Raw genomic sequence first — 18,514 nt, 5'->3', positions numbered from 1 at the left:
GGCCACACCTGACAAAAAGCTCTGTGCTTCTGCTGCTGTCCTTTTTAGGGGCCCATCCAAAAGTGTCCAGCAAAGTGCAACATTTAATGGTGTCATTGGAAGAAAATGGCTCCTGGCCAACAATACAGGTGATTTTCTAAAACATCTTAAATGAAAACCCTGAATCCAGTCTTTCAGACCAGCCCTACATTTTCAGGGGTGAATGAAGCCTTAAGAATCACATTTATCATCCCATGGCACATCAAATTCAGGGAGCAGTTTTTGCTTCCCATTTTTATAGTGTGAGGAGTAAATTGTACTGAGGAGGTTTGCAACTCTTTTTAATTCCAGCAAATGCTTTGTTATGGGCATATGAAGAAACACTTGTGGAGAAAATTCTTGACATTGGTCTGACTGTGGCTCCTCAAATTCATTGAAAAGCTGGAATAACTTTGCTTATAATACCTCACGTGCACTTAACTTTATGGGTTAGGATGTGCATGATTAAGCCAATGAAATTGTTATCTTCACTTACATTTGTCATTATAACCTCAAACATAAAAAGCAGTCTTCTTTTAAACTACATTGGAATGTTTAAACTTAATCTAATGTTGGGGTTAAAGGGAAAGAGATGGGAAGGAAGGAATTACTGTTATCTAGAGGCCAGTGACTTCTTAACTGGTCTCAGAAGACTAGTCTCAAACTGGGAATTACCATTTTCAGGTACTCAGCTGACACTAAATGCAGTGGGCTTTGAGACCAACATGAAATAACAACTAAGAGTATATCTCCATTACCATCTTAGTTCAAGTCAAAAATGCGTTTCTGAAGTGACTCCTGGTTGTTCTCACTTGCCACACTTCATTTGACATCTCAAGCACATGAACACCATTTCTACTGCATGAAACTGCACTGGAAGATGGGCTCCAGGATCTCACCTAACAAGAATTTTGTAATCCATTGCCAAGGCAACTTTAATTTAGTTTTAGTCCATATCTTCATTTTACAAATTTTACTTTAAATATACATTTAACATCACAATTAGTATTGTAAATGTATTTTCCCTCTAAATGTTAAAAAATATATATCTAAATATATATATATTATATATATAAAAAAAAGGGGGGGGGGGGGAGGTCTGTAAAAGTTCCTAAATCTCCAAAATCTGAGGAAGTTGGAAATCTGTCTCAGCTTCAGCCAATTGTTATATATGGAGTGGTAATTCGTGTCGAGAAAATGGTTGATATTAAAAAAGAAGGGGGAGATTTGGGAATGTGGCCATGGGGGTTGGAAAGCCCCGTGGTTGAGATAACATTAGTCTCTTAATGATGAGGCCATCAGGACTGTAAAAGAGTTTAGAGGGAACAAAGAAGGGTGATTCGGGAGACTCCATGCAGTCTCTGGTTTCTTCTTCTCCACCTGGTTTCTTGTTCTCCAGCCATTAAGGCATGGAACTTTCTGGGTGTTTGCTGTTGTTGTTATATTCAAAGTTGTTTGACCAATGAAAAGTTGTTTTGAAAAGAACTGCTGTGGACAGAAGTGTATAAGAGGGGAGCCTGCCCTCAAGATAAAAAAGGAAGGCAACACAATGTGATGAAGTTATGTCATCAATAAAGAAGCAGGAAAAAGGAGTGAAGAGGAACAAGCTAGCAGAACGGAGACCAGGACAGGAACAGGCACATTGATTGCCTCATGAAGATAGGTTCGGCCACACTCAGCAAACTGCTCAGAGAAGCTCATACTGAAAGTCACTGGAAATGGGCACACCGGAGCTGGGAAGAAGAAGATCGAGCTGAGAGAAGCGGACCCATGCACACAACTGCCTCTTGCTGGTAAGCAGTTGTACTTCATGGGGAATCATACGTCCTTAGGAACAAAGACTGTCTTGGTAACCTTACAGCTTATTCTCCTTATTAACAATTGGACAGTTTATGATCCTGAAATATGGGACCAACTTGAGGTCAAGGTGTGGGACTCTGCTACAAAAAACGACAAGGTGGCAGTGGGATTGCTCGGCACCTGGCAAGCAGCAATCTCTGAGGCCTTAAAGAGCCATGTGGGACCACAGTCAGAAACGTGTGGTTTGCCAGACAGTGAGGGAGCTGTGGGCTCGTTTACTGATCCAACTGCTACGCCATGGGCCCCTCTGCCGCTACAGCCATCGAAAGCTTTTGCTGTTACGCCCCCTGGTGACTTGAACGTGCCTTTTGACCCAGGCCCTATCGGCCTCCAAAAGGAGATGGATATGCTTTTCTTCAATCTGGGAAGAACGGGATACATAAGGCCTGAAGACCGAGTCGCTTGACAGCTTAAAGTAAGACATATTGTTCAAAAGGAATCAATAATGGAGACTTGTTTGTAGTCAATAAAAGGAATGGAAAATGGAGACTGTTAAGTCAGGGAACTTAAAGGATTGTTTGTTACCTTTTCTGATTGTACGTATGTATAGGCATACTCGGGTTTAGTATGTAAAGCAATGTTCTGTATATTCAGAATGTTTGTGGTTCGTGTGCGTGTTGGTGGAGCGTAGACTCCCCACACACCCAGTGCTGTTTGTTTGCCTTTTATACCTTTTAGAAATATTTGTTTTATAAATATTACAAAATTCAGATTGAGTTGAGACCTCATTTATTACACAATAAACCAGAAAGCTCCCTCACATAACATATGCCCTTGCAAGGTCACTGTCAGTTGTGGGAAAGTTAACTTATATATTGGTTATAATTTTCAAAATGTAATGTGAATTTCCTACAGTATTTGAAAGCTTGGGCTGGATAGTGCACATCAATCTAAGACTGACCAGGACTTCATAAAATGGTCTATATTCTTTGCTATTACTGCCCAGTCACAAATACCTGAGCATTAATGCTGTAAAGGTATACTTGTGGTGACCATAATTCCTGATTTTATTCTAGCTTGCATAAAAGCAATTTCTTGCATACTCTCAATGTCTGCTATTATCGGACAAAGTTTTGCTGGCAGCTTCTTGTTTTGCTAGCAGCTTCTCCTTCTCAATGCATCTCTCCACTGAGTTCATTCCTCTGGCTGCTGCTTTTCTCTCTCCTTGAAACACTTTACAAATGCTTGAAGAACCTAATCCTCTCTTATTCAAACAGCTGGGCATTGATTGTTTCTGTATTGGAGTTTTTAAATAATGGACTGCAGGCTCAAAACCCCAGACACATCCCAGTCACAAATGTCCTCAGGTTGGATTGACTTGGTTTAGTTTAAACATCAGGTATGACAAAACACAGAGGTCAATTCCACCGACAAAGGAGATCAAGAAAGAACTGTGTAAGGATTAACACAGAGCAGAATCCTACCTATAGCCTGATTTATCTCTTTTGCCATCTTTCTACCATCTTTGCTCTGTGCATCAGCATTTGCCAGCACCTGCTGTACTGCAGAACACACTTCTGTGCCCAAAACCTCCCAGTCCAATGTCCTCAGAAGCTCCGGCTCCACATGTGTCTCTGGCGATCTTGTGTGCAGTCATTTCAGAAACGGCCACAGCCGCGAGATGGCTTCTGACGTGATAAGGAGCTGTGTGACCACCTGAGCCGCCAGCGAGGCTGGAGGTGCAGCTCCAGCAGCAGAGCATGAGAGGGGAGCAGCTGCTTATTTGACAGCAGCTGCAGAAGCAATAGATATGGAAAGAGCCAGTCAAGCTGCAAAAGAAGCTTCTGTTGTTTTAGCAGAATGCTGCAAGCTGATCTTCTCCAGTTTAGTGGCATATGCATGTAGTGATAAGGAAAAAAAAAATATATTTATATTTATATTTATATTTATGTTTATGTTTATGTTTATGTTTATGTTTATGTTTATGTTTATAAGGCATGGGAAAGAAATCACTTGAAAATCTCAAGAGGTATTTCATGTTCTGTGTGTCTATGTGATCTAAAAACCCTGTCTTTTTAAAGCCTACTCCTAAATGAAGAGTACAGACTATGTTTCCCTTTCTGAGCTGAGTACACACAATGTTCTGTGGTAGGAGTCACACGCATTAGTCAGAATGACAAGATAATTTTGAGAACAGCAACTTCAGACACATTCTTGTTTTTCCTTAACCAAAATGAAAAACAGTAAATCCAGAAATCAGTCTGTAAGGCTTAGCTGTCTTTGTAGGACAACTTCAGTACTGTTATCTTGCAGTTTCTTAAGACTAAGTAATTTAAAAAATAAAAAAAATAAAAATAATAATAAAAAAAAAAAAAAAGCAGTTTGGGTTAACTAGAACATCTGTCATTCAAAAATCTGTTGTAGCATTGTTTCCAGTTTCATGCAGTTTTCTTTCAGGAAACAAAGCCAAATACCTGCTTTAACAGAATATTTTATATCATTTGACCTTCTGATGATTAAAAATAATAATACTAATAAAAAGATAGCACACAGCATATTTTCAGATATTGACTGCCTCAGTAATTCTCAAAATCTAACTTCTGTCCATTGAGACAAACTAGTATGTAAACTTGGCTTAGGGATATTTGTAGACTACACAGTTGTAGGATTAAGCTACCAATGAATAATTCAAATTACTAATTTACCCAAAAATGTAGTCAAATCAAAATCCGAAAATACATTTTTCTCATTCCCTCTGTAACCCGTTTATTTTATTCTTTGCTTCTCATTATGGCAATTTTACTGCAAAGCCAAAAGATTTTTATGTATCAGGCATATTACAATGAGTTTGAGTTAACCAAACAGCACAACCTCACATGTCAGTAATTCAGGAGAAAATGAAATCTGTTGGATACCCAGTGGCAATTTAGAGTATAAGGCTCTCATCCAAATTTATTGTCATGGCTGGAGAAAAAGCAGATGACCAAGCACAGACAGGATACACCAATAGCAACATTTTTTGTGTGTGTGGAAGGGCAATTTAATTTGTCTTAGTTTTTTATGAATTGCAAGCATAGATGTATTTGCACAAAAATACATGAACACTTTAAAGCAATTAATTAAGCATGCAATTTATATGAAAACAATTTATTGTTGGACATTATCTAGGCATCCAAAATGCACATGCAATTTCTGTGCCTTATAATTTGTGGCCTTCATTTATTTTGATTGTGCAATTAGGAAAGTAGATTAATTAATTTCTGTCTTTCTGCAAGAAGCAAGGCAAATTCAGCAGCCAAGATGTCAAAGCTATCAGGAAAAAAAAAAAAAAAAAAAAAAAAGAAGGAAGGAAGGAAGGAAGGAAGGAAGGAAGGAAGGAAGGAAGGAAGGAAGGAAGGAAGGAAGGAAGGAAGGAAGGAAGGAAGGAGGGAGGGAGGGAGGGAGGGAGGGAGGGAGGGAGGGAGGGAGGGAGGGAGGGAGGGAGGGAGGGAAGGAAGGAAGGAAGGAAGGAAGGAAGGAAGGAAGGAAGGAAGGAAGGAAGGAAGGAAGGAAGGAAGGAAGGAAGGAAGGAAGGAAGGAAGGAAGGAAGGAAGGAAGGAAGGAAGGAAGGAAGGAAGGAAGGAAGGAAGGAAGGACGGAGGGAGGGAGGGAGGGAGGGAGGGAGGGAGGGAGGGAGGGAGGGAGGGAGGGAAGGACGGGCACTGGAAAGAAAAGCTCCAGGCAAAAATAGAGAAAACAAAAATCCAGGAGTGTGTCACTTTAAATCTTACTGTGGGAGAAAGAATATAGTGAATGCCAAATGTCAGAGACATGAATGTAACAAATAAAGGGGAAAAGATCATCTACCTCAGAGCAAACTAATGATCTCACCAGTTCAGAAATGTTTTATGTGGTTCTCGTTAGAGCTTATTGGATCATTTTCAGCTAAATATATTTTCATTGAAATAAATGTTTCACAGAAGCTGGAACATTTCTCTGAGGTATATTGATTAAAATGTGGTTTTCAACTAGAGAAAGAAAGAGTGGGAGACCACCAAAATAAAAACTGCAACTTTTGTTGTCAAAACATGGACTTTTCAGCATAGCAATGTGTATGAGGAAATAACATAAAATAAAATAACACAAAACAAAATAAAGCAAATTAAAATAAAAATAAATAATAAAGTAAAATAAAATTTAAAAACGAAATGAAATTATTATTTTATTATTATTATATAAAATTATTATTTATTTTATTTCATTTCATTTTAAAATTTTATAAAATAAAATAAAATAAAATAAAATAAAATAAAATAAAATAAAATAAAATAAAAATAAATTTAGGTTTAGCACCATTACTTAAACTCAAGCTAACTGGAAGTGCTGGGAATTTTCTGAAAAGAAAATAGTCAACTGTCAACCTATTCTGATCCTGCCCTTTGATTCTTTTCCATGCAATGAAAAACATTTGCATTCCAACTTAGCAGATGAAGCCTCCCCTCTTATGCTTCTGTCTTTTTTGTATCAGTCTTATGAAGTGTCGGAAAACATATTTTTGCAAGAAGTGCACAGGCATTTTTGAAAGAGTTTATCATATCATCCAAACTATGAAGGTTCTTCAAATTACATTGTTTTGAAATACTTGATGAAGATCTTCATGAAAATATTCACAGAATCATAGAGTCACAGAATGGTTTGGGTTGGAAGGGACCTTGAAGATCACATAATTCCAACCCCCCTGCCGTAGGCAGGGACACCTCTCACTATACCGGCTTACTCAAGCCCCGTCCAACCTTATTCTCTTCAATAGCTACCGTTATGAATGGATGACATCTATACAAACATGTCCTGTAAGAGCTGGATAGAAAGCCTTTCACCTTCCCTTCCATCCCCTAGTGCCCTTTTAAAAAAGCGGTTTTCTTCCATGCTTTCCAGTTAACTCTTCTGTAAATGTCCCCTGCATGGTAATCCTTCACAGCCTTTGGAGGCTGAAAAACATCCTATTTCAAACACAAGGACAACTACTTGTGTGTGATTGTGTCTGCAGCACACACCAAGGCTACCAAGTTGCTCCTCTGAGCCTCATTTCTAGCAATGTATGTTGCTGAAATTATAACATTCCAACATTAAAACTGCTTTTAGTAATGATATTCTAACTTGGAATCCTGTGCTGCTCACCCCTTCAAGCAGCACGTGCAAAACAGATTTACAGGTTTTTTAAAAAGGATGGTCTGTTCAGGTTCTTGTTTACTAACGTCAAGAACTAAACACATTGCAGTATTTTCTCATTAAAAACCATGCTAAAACAACCTAAAGAAAATATACCATTTTTTTTATTTGAAGAATCTGCATATCTTGGAACTCAAGGAGATACAGTTCATCCTCCTTGGATTTTCAGCTACAAATCATGCAGTGATAAAAGTGCCCAAGACTACAACTGTAAAAAATTGACTTTAAAAATAAATAGATGTGGAGCATATAGCCTATGGTTAGAAGAATTCCTCTAGTTCAGTCTCCTGTTCCAAAAAAAAAAAAAAAAAAAAAAAAAAGGTTCAGACAGTGGGAGAGGAGAAGGCTCAGGTGCCTCAGGTATCACTCACTAGCAGCTCTCTGGAACAAAGGGTCATGCTTTCTGACTTTGACCACAGGAAATGGAGACATAAACTATTGCAATAGACTCCTAAACAGAGTTTTTTCTCATGAACCTCATTTCTGCATGCTCAGACAGAGAGTTAAAGAGGGTATGGTAGAAATTATGTTTCATGTATTTATTGTGTTTGGGAGATACTGTGTTGCTGCTTTTTTGTTTGTTTTGTTTTTAGTTTGTTTTTCTTGGGCCCATACAACATGGAAGTTTCTGGAAGAAAAAGAAGAAAGAAAAAAAAAAAAAGAAAGAAAAAAAAATGGTACATTTCTCTAAAGCATTTTAGATGAGCTTCAGAGGGGTGTTTTGCATGTGTTCAAATTAGTAAAGTTAGAGATAGACATATTTTCAAAAGTCGTTACCATAAACTTCTGTGCATTTAAGGTCAGATCAAGAATTCTTACAGTTTGATATAGTGCCCTTAGCACATGTAATGACACATTATAAAAGTAATATGAAGAAGTGAAATGTAACATCATAATAAAAGGTGTTCTTGTTAGAGATGTTAAAAAAGGCATTTCAAATGGCTGGCTTTGACAATAAATGATATAGGATAGAAAAATTTCAGAAGAATAGAATTGCTCTAATTCATACATCAGTATGTTTAAAATTGAAATGCATGTGTCAGTGTAAAAAAAAAAAAAAAAAAAAAAAAAAGTAATTTGACTATTCATGACTATCCAAACAGCATGTCTTCCTGAGGACTAAGCAGATATATAAAGATTTCAGGAGTTTTTGAAGCACCTGGAGCAGAGTTTTCTGTTCAGTGCCTTGAAGATTCCATAAAGATTTAGGGAATTTATGAGTATATGAGGAAGCAGAGATGGCTCAGAACTTTTCTGCCCACCCAATCTGGGCTGATCAAATGTAAGGCAACCTGAGTTCAGAAGCTGTTTCTCTGCACTAACTTTATACTGCAAACAGACAAATTCACCTTGTTTTGAGCAGGTCTAATTAGCCACCAGGCAGGGAACTTCTGTAATAAAATGATAGGGCTTCCAGATCAGAGCTGTCTGAGGTAACAGCTACTTCAGATTACAGGGAAATGGCTAATGCATCTGTCTACATCCATCCATATGAGGATAGCTTTCAGTAATACATTTCAGAAATATGGATGTTTCACAAAGGAAAAGACAGATCCACTTTCAACCTTGAATCTGCTTTGATTACAGTCATACCTTTTATTTTCATAAGGAATATCATTGGCATGCAAGTCATTCTGTCAACGTGGCGAGCAGTTCAGAAAAGCCCTAGGAACACCTTAAATTGCATAATCATCAGTGCTGGAACTGTTCCTTTTCAGTGTATTTTGAACAGCTCCTTTCTCAGAACTCACTCTTCATGCTGACTGATAACTAAAAACCACATTGCTTGGGAAAAAAAAATGGTCTTTGGAGGAAGATTCAACACCTAAACCAGGATGTTTCATCTGAAAATCCACACACTTGAAAAGAGATACACTCTACAAGAGTTGCTTTGCGGTCATCTGTGGACTGGGTCTTGGCAGGTGTTCAAGAGCACACACTAATTCCACAGAAACACACCCAGTATCCATACAAATTAAAGGGGTAATTTATACTGGAAGAACAAAGTGATACAAACTGTAATGTGCCCAAGGTTGTGGTGGGTTTGCCTACACTGAATATTGCCGAAGATTCTTTAATGACTGAAGGCAGTAAAGTACGTGATTGATGGCTGGGGTGGCACAATAGAGCATTCCCCCACACCCAACTCCATGGCAATGTTTGAGCTCAGTGCTAACCAAGAGAGGATGTTCCCAATTACCAATCAAACTCTGAAGTGCTTTGGCAGTAAGTGAACCCATGTTAGACTTTTAGGACCAGGACATGAGTTAATGATATAACTAGGAGCCATTTAGGGTAGGAGTAGTGGCTCACAGAGTTAAACTCTTCCTCCAGGAACACAGTTCATCCCTGTCCTGGTTTCAGTTAGCACAGAATTAATTTTCTTCCTAGTAGCTGGTGGAATGCTGTGTTTTGGCTTAGAATGAGAAGAGTGCTGATAACACCCCGATGCTTTAATTGTTGCAGAGCAGTGCTTATACTAAGCCAAGGACATCTCAGCCTTTGCTCTGTCCTGCCAACGGGCAGGCTGGGGGGTGCAGTAAGAGCTGGGAGGGGACAGACCCAGGACAGGTGACCCAAACTAGCCAAAGGGGTATTCCATACCATCTGACGTCATGCTAAACAATATATAGGGGTGGCTAGCTGGGGGGAGGGGGCCGGACTGCTCGGGGTTAGGCTGGGCATCGGTCAGCGGGTGGTGAGCAATTGCATTGTGCATCACTTGTTTGTACATACTATTATTACTTTCGTATTATCACCATTGTATCATCATTATTATTATTGTTATTATTATTTTGTTATTTTTTTTCCCTGTCTTATTAAACTGTCTTTATCTCAACTCACGGGCTTCACTTTCCATTTCTCTCCCCCGTCCCAGAGAGGGAGGGGGGAGGGTGAGCGAACGGCTGCGTGGTGTTTAGCTGCCAGTCGGGTTAAACCACGACAATCCCATGAACTGTGTCCACCCCAGCAGAAACTATCAACACAGTTAGACAACTGCATTCTGTTCTGTTCCTCTTCATCTGCCGGGACAAGGAAGGCATGACTCTGCAATACAAGTGCAGGAACAATATTTAATGCAAGGAAAAAAGGGATTTTCCTTTTGTTCCTTTTGAATTTTGCAGTCATCCAGGCATTCAGAGTATGTGCCTTATTTGTTAAATTAAATACAGTCAGTACATTGCCAAGTGGTGTAACTTAATTGCAGCTCCACTGATTTTGTCTTTGTGCTGCTGATTGACCTCAGCTGGATGTGGCTATCTACTGATGCCATTCTTGTACATCCTGCTGGTGCTATACCACAGCTCTGATTGTCAGCTCAGATTTTGAAACTGACCCTTATTTATGCTCAGCAATAGGAAGCACATCACTTCTTCTTACCTTGTGGAACATGTAGCTGGCTCCTTGAATAACTCTAATACTTTCTGGGGCAAGCATTACTTGGATGCAATAAACTCAGAGATCATCCATTCACATGCTGACAAGACCTGATACTCAGAGTTTGGGAAAGTTGGCAAAATCCAGACTGAACTGGAGGAAGAAGAGGAACACTTGAGAAAAAAATATACCATTTGAATTTATAAGCTGCAATTCAATGTGTGGCCTAAACAACAACAACAACATTATTATTATTGTTATTATTATTATTATTATTATTATTATTATTATTATTATTATTATTATTATTATTATTTCTTATTCCAACTCATATGAAAGAAAAAGATAACATTTTTTCATCAAGGAAAAAAAACAACTCACATTTAACCAAAGATAAGTCTGTCAACAAGTAAATTTCAGTGCAGAGAAAGAGTGGCCATATCTTTCTGCTGAAGAGAGAAAGGAGGAGGATTTAAGGTGAATAAATATAAGAAGCAGAAAATTTAGCATAGCATAACCATGAAAATTAATGCTGGAAGCAAGGAGAGGGACAAAAAGGATCTGAAGAAGTACTGATAAGGTTCAAGAGGAAGAGTTATAATACTGTACATAGAGGAGGAGAAAATGAGGGAAAAGACTGTAATAAATAGAGAGCTAAGGTGGTAAAACCCACAACTGTTGTTTGCCATAGGATCCAGTAATAGATCATGTAGGACTCCCCCCAACCCCAGCAAAGCAATGTCAAATCACAATCATTACATTTCACCTAAGAGAACATTGACATTAAAAGACACACACAGACAGAAAAGCAATCCATAGGAAATTACATGGGTTTTTCACATGAAAGGAATTTTTTGTATAGGCCTTTGTACATAACATGGAGTAATTTCACAGAAGAAGGAAAAAAAAAAAAAAAAAAAAAAAGGCAAGTGTGAAAGTGCTAACTTTAATTGCTCATTTACTATAAATCCAAAGTTGGTGTGGAAAAGGAACGAATTATTAGCTTGTATTCTCACAATGTGTCTTCTGAAATCTGAATAATGTGGCAATTCAAGGATTAACAGAAAAGAGGTCTCTGTTCCAAGATCGTGGAGTAACAAAGGAAGTAGACAAAGTGGGGTCTGCACCTGTAGGAAATGGAGCGTGAAGTCTGGTTACTGCACCAGCATGGGAGCAGCTTGGCTCAGTAGGTTAATGTGGTGCTGACCATCGCTGTTGAATAAGAAAGATTAAAAAGCTAGACTAGTCCCTACATTTCCAAAGCAAAGATATTTTCCTGGTCACTTAGCCCTCCATTACGTACCATATATAGTCTACGTTGAGAACTTTTACATCCAAATAAATTATATAATTGGTGTCAAATAGTTATCTCTTTATGTGGTTGGTGAAAGGTGTTTGTATTCTATGAAGGCTACAAATAATCAACCTCTCATGAACTATACTTATCACTACATATAAGACTGCTGTCTTTAATTATGCTTATAAAGACTAGTTACCTGATTATGAATGAACAATGAACAATTATGTCAAGACTATTCTGCAGCTGTGGAGTTGGGTGGAAGAAGCTATAAATCACAGGCTGATGACTGACTGATGACACTGCTTTTCTGTGTAGGCTGAGAGTGAAAGAAAGTAGCACCACCTGTAGCCCTAGTACTTCAGATACAGAAAAAAAAAAAAAAAAAACAATTTCAGCTGTAATGCAGAAGTGCTATCATCTAAACTGTGAAGACACAGAGTTGAACCTTCAGATAGCACACTATCTCATGCAATTGTTGGGCAGAGAGAAAGTTCAGTGAGGCATTTTTCAGGTCAGTACTGAAGAACAACTACAAAAGGGAAAAAAAAAAAAAAAAAAAAAAAAGAAAAAAATGTTCAATAGTGACATTTTCTGCCTTTTATACACTTTTACAGGAAAATAATACATGAATGCAGCAGGGCCAGAGATGGAAGATGTGAAGAGGTGAAGGGTGGACCCAGCTTCCAAAACTTTTTAAATACTTTTCATTAGACAGGAACAAAATCCAGTTTCCTCAGATAGATTTAGGAACAAATTTGTTCAATTCATTACATTACTCTGCATTAGAGGAAAAAAAAAAAAAAAAAAAAAAAAAAAAAAGTTACATTATATTTTGAACAACATAAGAAATTAAAATATTAATAGTATACTCAAAAATATGTAAATTGCTTTTCTAAAAGAAAGAATATAGTTCACCTCAGGTGATATATTATTATTAGAGTTTAGGCACAGATATTATGGTTCATGATCAATAACTAGTTATTGATCAATAACTAGTACATTTCTGTGTTTAAAATGGATAGTGGTAGGCACATATTTTCAGCTCATAATTGATGCTGCCCCAAGCAGCTTTCTGTACACTGTTCCTGCCTATTCTTCATCAATTGGCTATTTAATTCCATTCATACATTATCATGTGCATGCACAGAAACAGGTTCAGCTGCTTAGAAAGACTCATAAACATGAATATTTTCAACTTCAAAATGGTAGTTTTAAAACATTGCCAAGATGTCTGAAGAAATAACATGTATGTTGTTCTGTATTAATTTTTTTTCCTTTGTATTTTACTGTATGGCATCTTAGCATCGTAACAGAAGGTAGTCATGATGGGCTATAGTAATTCAGAATGTAAGATGTAATTGCAAAAATTCTGCAGTTGTTAAAAGTGGATTAATTGTTCAGTTGTTCCTTTATGATCTCATTTTACAGATAGGACTGTGAAGCAGTGACAGAGTAATTAGCTTGCCTCAAACCATACAAGTGAGTGGCAGAATCAAGGACTGAACCCACTGACTGTTCATTCCTCTGCCCCATCATATGGCTGCCCTTCTCTATGTTAATGTCTTTGCTTGAATCAACTAGCCTGCCAACCAGCTGAAAATGTCTCTACTGTATGGACTAGACTTTTCTCTCTTTCCTCCATTTGGGAACTTAATTACACTATTTATTGAATGAGGTATTTGCGGATGAAAGTTAATGATTTGGATCAGCTCCTGTCTAACAGATACCTAAGGAACTTATCTGGGACTCTGCAGTATTTGAATTTTCTTTAACTTTCTCTGCTTATAAACTATGATGTTTGATTTTATAAAAACAAATAAACAAACTACAACAATAACAAAAAGCTGTATAGCCTTTCAATATGAACAAGTTCAAAGGAATGTAATTAGTACTTCTCTTGTGTGAGGCTGTTTTTTGCTGTTTGGCTGTTTCGTTTTTGTTGTATCCTTCATTCAGACATAAATTTCGAGGATTTTCACTGTGACAGTTTGTAAGCAAATAAGCAAGCCAAAAATAAGGCATTTTCTTAGTTACTCCCTTGGGAAATCATTACTGTTCTCTTCCCTAGTAATGTTTACCAGAAACTGAAAAAGGGCAATGTTTGTAGATGGCTTAAAGGTAAAACAGACAAGAGATACCTGAAGGATAACCCTTTACTAAGCGAGAAGAAGAACCTTTGTGCTGACCAATAATGTTCTGAGTCATGAAATTGTCATGAAATACAGATGATGTATATGAGTTAAGTGAGTTCTCTTGGCTTCAGTTCTGATAGCAGTATTATCCATGCATTTCTGGGGATGTATGAACATTTCAGTTAGGACTTCAGGGGTAGTAGGAAGAATTGGAGAGAGGGAGGGTGAGGGTCAGCAGAGCAGGTCTCTTAAGCCTTTAGTTCTGACAATTTTTATTTTGTTTTTAATTCACAAGGAATATAGAAATTCAGTTTATTTTGGGGTGAACACAATGCCAGCAAACCCTGTTAGCGTTAGCTAACTATGCAGAGAAGTGGAATAGTTTACTGCATTTTACCTGGTGCCAGACTGCAAAGGGAATTTTGGGGTGGTCTTTGCCCGCATATTTGTATAGTGGCAGGCACGGGCAATACCGTAACACTGGATTTGTAAGGGTGTTTTTTTTTTCTTTTCTTAATAAGTGAAGCAATGGCATAGTTGATGATTCTGTTTGTGACATTTGCCCTGATGAAAGCAAGCTCTCTGAAAGTAAGAACCTCTTTACTAGGTGACTTTTTCTTCCTTCTTTTCTTTGGCCAGTTATTTTGAGCATAGTGACATCCTTGAAGGCAGTCACATATGTTGAGATCATATAATCATAGAATCATAGACTTACAGAATGTCTTGGGTTGAAAGGGACAACAAAGATCAACTAGTTTCAACCCCCCTGCCATGGGCAGGGATGCCACCTGCTAGATCAGGGTGCTCAGGGCCTCATCTAACCTGGTCTTGAACACCTCCAGGGATGGGGAATCCACAACCACTCTGGGCAAGTGGTTCTGGTGCCTCACCACCCTCTGAGTGAATAACTTCCTCCTAACTTCTAAATCTCCTCTCCTTTAGTTTAAAACCATTCCCCCTTCTTGTTCTGTCATTATCCAATTGAGCAAAGAGTCACTCTCCATCTGTTTTATAAGACCCCGTCAAGTACTGAAAGGTTGCAATGAGGTCACCCCAGAGACTTCTCTTCTGTAGGCTGAACAGACCCAGCTCTCTCAGCCTGTCTTCACAGAAGAGGAGCTCCATCATCTTTGTGGCCCTCCTCTGAACCCGCTCTAACAGGTCCACATCATTCTTGTGCTGGGAGCTCCAGACCTGGATGCAGCACTCCAAGTGGGGCCTCACAGGGGCAGAGCAGAGGGGGACAATCCCCTCCCTCAACCTGCTGGCCACTCCTCTGTTGATGCAGCCCAGGGTGCAGCTGGCCTTCTGGGCTGCAAGTGCACGCTGCTGGCTCATGTTGAGCTTTTCATCCACCAGAACCCCCTAGTTTCTCTCTGCAGGGCTGTTCTCAGTGAGTTCTTCTCCCGGTTTGTACTCATGTCTGGGATTGCCCTGGTCCAGAAGCAGCACCTTGCACTTGGACTTGTTGAACCTTATGTGGTTCATGTGGGCATACTTTTCCATCCTGCCCAGGTCCCTTTGGATGGTGTTGCTTCCTTCTACCATATCAATTGCACCACTCACCTTATTGTCATCTGCAAATCTGCTGAGGGTGCACTTGATCCCCCTGCCTATGTCGTTGATACAGATATTAAACACGAACACTTTGGAAAGAGCATAATGCCTGTACACTGTTTTCAGCCACAGCTACTAGCAAACTGGTAAGGATACTGCTAAACAAACAAGGACATCTAAGAAAATAATCTGCATGAACAGTTTTCTTTTCTGCTTAACCTTTATTTGAGTCTACTTATGCTTCTGTAGAATAAGATAAATTGTCAACATAGCTTGTTAGATTAAATATTTAATCTGATTCTATAAAAACACCCTTTTTTACCAGGAACTCAATTTTATTGATCTTAAATATATTTGGAACTGCTTTCATGTAGTTAGCAAATGAGAGAAAGGTGAGGAAGCAGCTGTTTTTTCTGTGTATGACAGGCCCACATCAGTAACTAGCTAGCTTAAGCCCCTGCCTGGTAGCATTTGCAGTCTTTGAGATCCTCCATAAAATATTTCAAGAAGATAGTTTCCAATCTCCTTTTATTTGAGCCTGTATATCAAAGGCCACACCTGAGTGATTTCTATAATTAAGATCTCTGAAACTCTGATTCATGTTGATCTTTCAGCCTCAGACCTTTCATGCTCCATAATTTCTTTTCTAAAATATGACTCCCAGAATTGAACATGTAAGTTCCAGTTATGTTCCCACTAATGTCCAACATTAACCAATTTTTATTCCCAGGTTTTCTGTGTCTGTCTTTTTACTTCATGTGAAGATTGTTCAAACAGCTTTGGTGTATTATTTATGATTAACCCTGTTTCCCAAGGTACTTTTATTTTTATTTATTTTTTTTTTTTTTAATCTCCCTACAATTCCTGCGTTTGTTAGGCTTTCCTATTTCTAAGCCTACTGGTATATCTTTTTGCCTTCAGTCAAGTAGATGACCTAAAAAAAGTTCAAATATATCTTTTTTTTTTTCTGTTTTTCTTCTCTTTTTGCAACAAATCAATTTTTGTGGGATAGTAAAAGTTCTTTTTTGCTTAGCTGTTAGTAAGACTTTGGGCTTGGTGAAGCATATATTTGTATATATATACATATATGATGTAACCAGGCTTTAAGGGAGTATCTGTTTACACAAGGTATTGCTAATACTTCGTCCAAAGAGGGATCAGTACCAAAACATCATGTGAAAACCGATATCTGCTATTTAGAAACTAAGACATTAAAAAAACAAAACAAAACAAAACAAATACATAAATAGAAGTGAAGTTAGAGGACATTGCTAAGAGTCCACTCAATCCCACTATTCATGTCATCATGTCAGTTGTTAAAGAGCACTGATCCCAATACTGACCTCTGAAGAACACTACTTGTCACTTGTCTCCACCTGGCCATTGAGCCATTTACCACAACTCTTTGACTGTCTGTGATCATTCAGCCAACTCCTTACCCACCGAGTGGTCCAACCATCAAATCCATGTCACTCCAATTTAGAGACAAGGATATCATATCACAGAATCACGGAATCATCTAGGTTGGAAGAGATCTCCAAGATCACCTAGTCCAACCTCTCTGACCTAACACTAACCAGTCCTCACTATACCATATCACAAAGCTCTACATCTAAACATCTCTTAAAGACCTCCAGGGATGGTGACTCCACCACTTCCCTGGGCAGCCCATTCCAGTGCCTCACAACCCTCTCAGTAAAAAAGATCTTCCTAATATCCAACCTAAACCTCCCCTGGCGCAACTTTAGCCCACTCCCCCTCATCCTGTTGCCAGGCACGTGGGAGAACAGACCAATTCCTACCTCGCTACAGCCTCCTTTAAGGTGCCTGTAGAGTGTGGTAAGGTCACCCCTGAGCCTCCTCTTCTCCAGGCTGAGCAATCCCAGCTCCCTCAGCCACTCCTCATAGGACTTGTTCTCCAGATCCCTCACCATCTTCATTGCCCTTCTCTGGACTTGCTCAAGCACCTCGATGTCCTTCTTGTAGTGAGGGGCCCAAAACTGAACACAGTACTCGAGGTGCGGCCTCACCAGAGCCAAGTACAGGGGTACAATCACTTCCCTGGACCTGCTGGCCACACTGCTTCTTACACAAGCCAGGATGCTTTTGGCCTTCTTGGCCACCTCAGCACACTGCTGGCTCATATTCAGCCAACTATCCACCATCACTCCCAGGTCCTTCTCTGCCAGGCAGCTTTCCAACCACTCATCTCCCAGCCTGTAGCTCTGCTTGGGGTTATTGTGCCCCAGGTGCAGGACCATGCACTTGGCCTTGTTGAACTTCATACAGTTGGCCTCAGCCCATCGGTGCAGCCTATCCAGATCCTCCTGCAGAGCCTTCCTACCCTCGAGCAGATTGACACATGCACCTAACTTGGTGTCATCTGCGAACTTACTGAGGGTGCACTTGATCCCCTCATCCAGATCATCGATAAAGATATTAAAGAGGACCGGCCCCAGCACCGAGCCCTGGGGAATGCCACTAGTGACTGGCCTCCAGCTGGATTTGACTCCATTCAGCACAACTCTTTGGGCCCGGCTATCCAGCCAGTTTCTAACCCAACAAAGCATATGCCAGTCCAAGCCATGAGCAACCAGTTTCTTGAGGAGAATGCTGTGGGGAACGGTGTTAAAAGCCTTACTGAAGTCAAGGTAGACAACATCCACAGCCTTTCCCTCATCCACCCAGCGTGTCACTTTGTCACAGAAGGTGATCAGGTTCGTCAAGCAGGACCTGCCTTTCATAAACCCATGCTGACTGGGCTTGATTGCCTGTCTGCCGCATGATGGCTTCCAGCTCCTCCTGTTTGTTACCCATACTGCGTGCATTAGTGTAGATACACTTCAGTTGGGCCATTGCCTTCTCCTCCGGCCTTGCCATTGTTCCCCCTGGCATAGTTCCAACAAGCCTTGTTTCAGCCCCGTCCCCCTTCTTATATAGTTTAAAGCCCTTTCAATGAACCCTGTCAGCTCCTGGCCTAGGATCCGTTTTCCCCTTAGAGATAGGCGGGACCCATCTGCAGCCATCAGGCCAGGTGCTGAGTAAAGCGCCCCATGGTCAAAAAAAAAACAAAATTTCTGTGTTGGCACCAGCCTCTGAGCCACGTGTTTATCAGGTGGGC

Source organism: Aythya ferina, assembly GCF_964211825.1.
Source record: "Aythya ferina genome assembly, chromosome: Z".
Lineage (NCBI taxonomy): Eukaryota > Metazoa > Chordata > Aves > Anseriformes > Anatidae > Aythya > Aythya ferina.
This window is presented reverse-complemented; position numbering follows the sequence as displayed.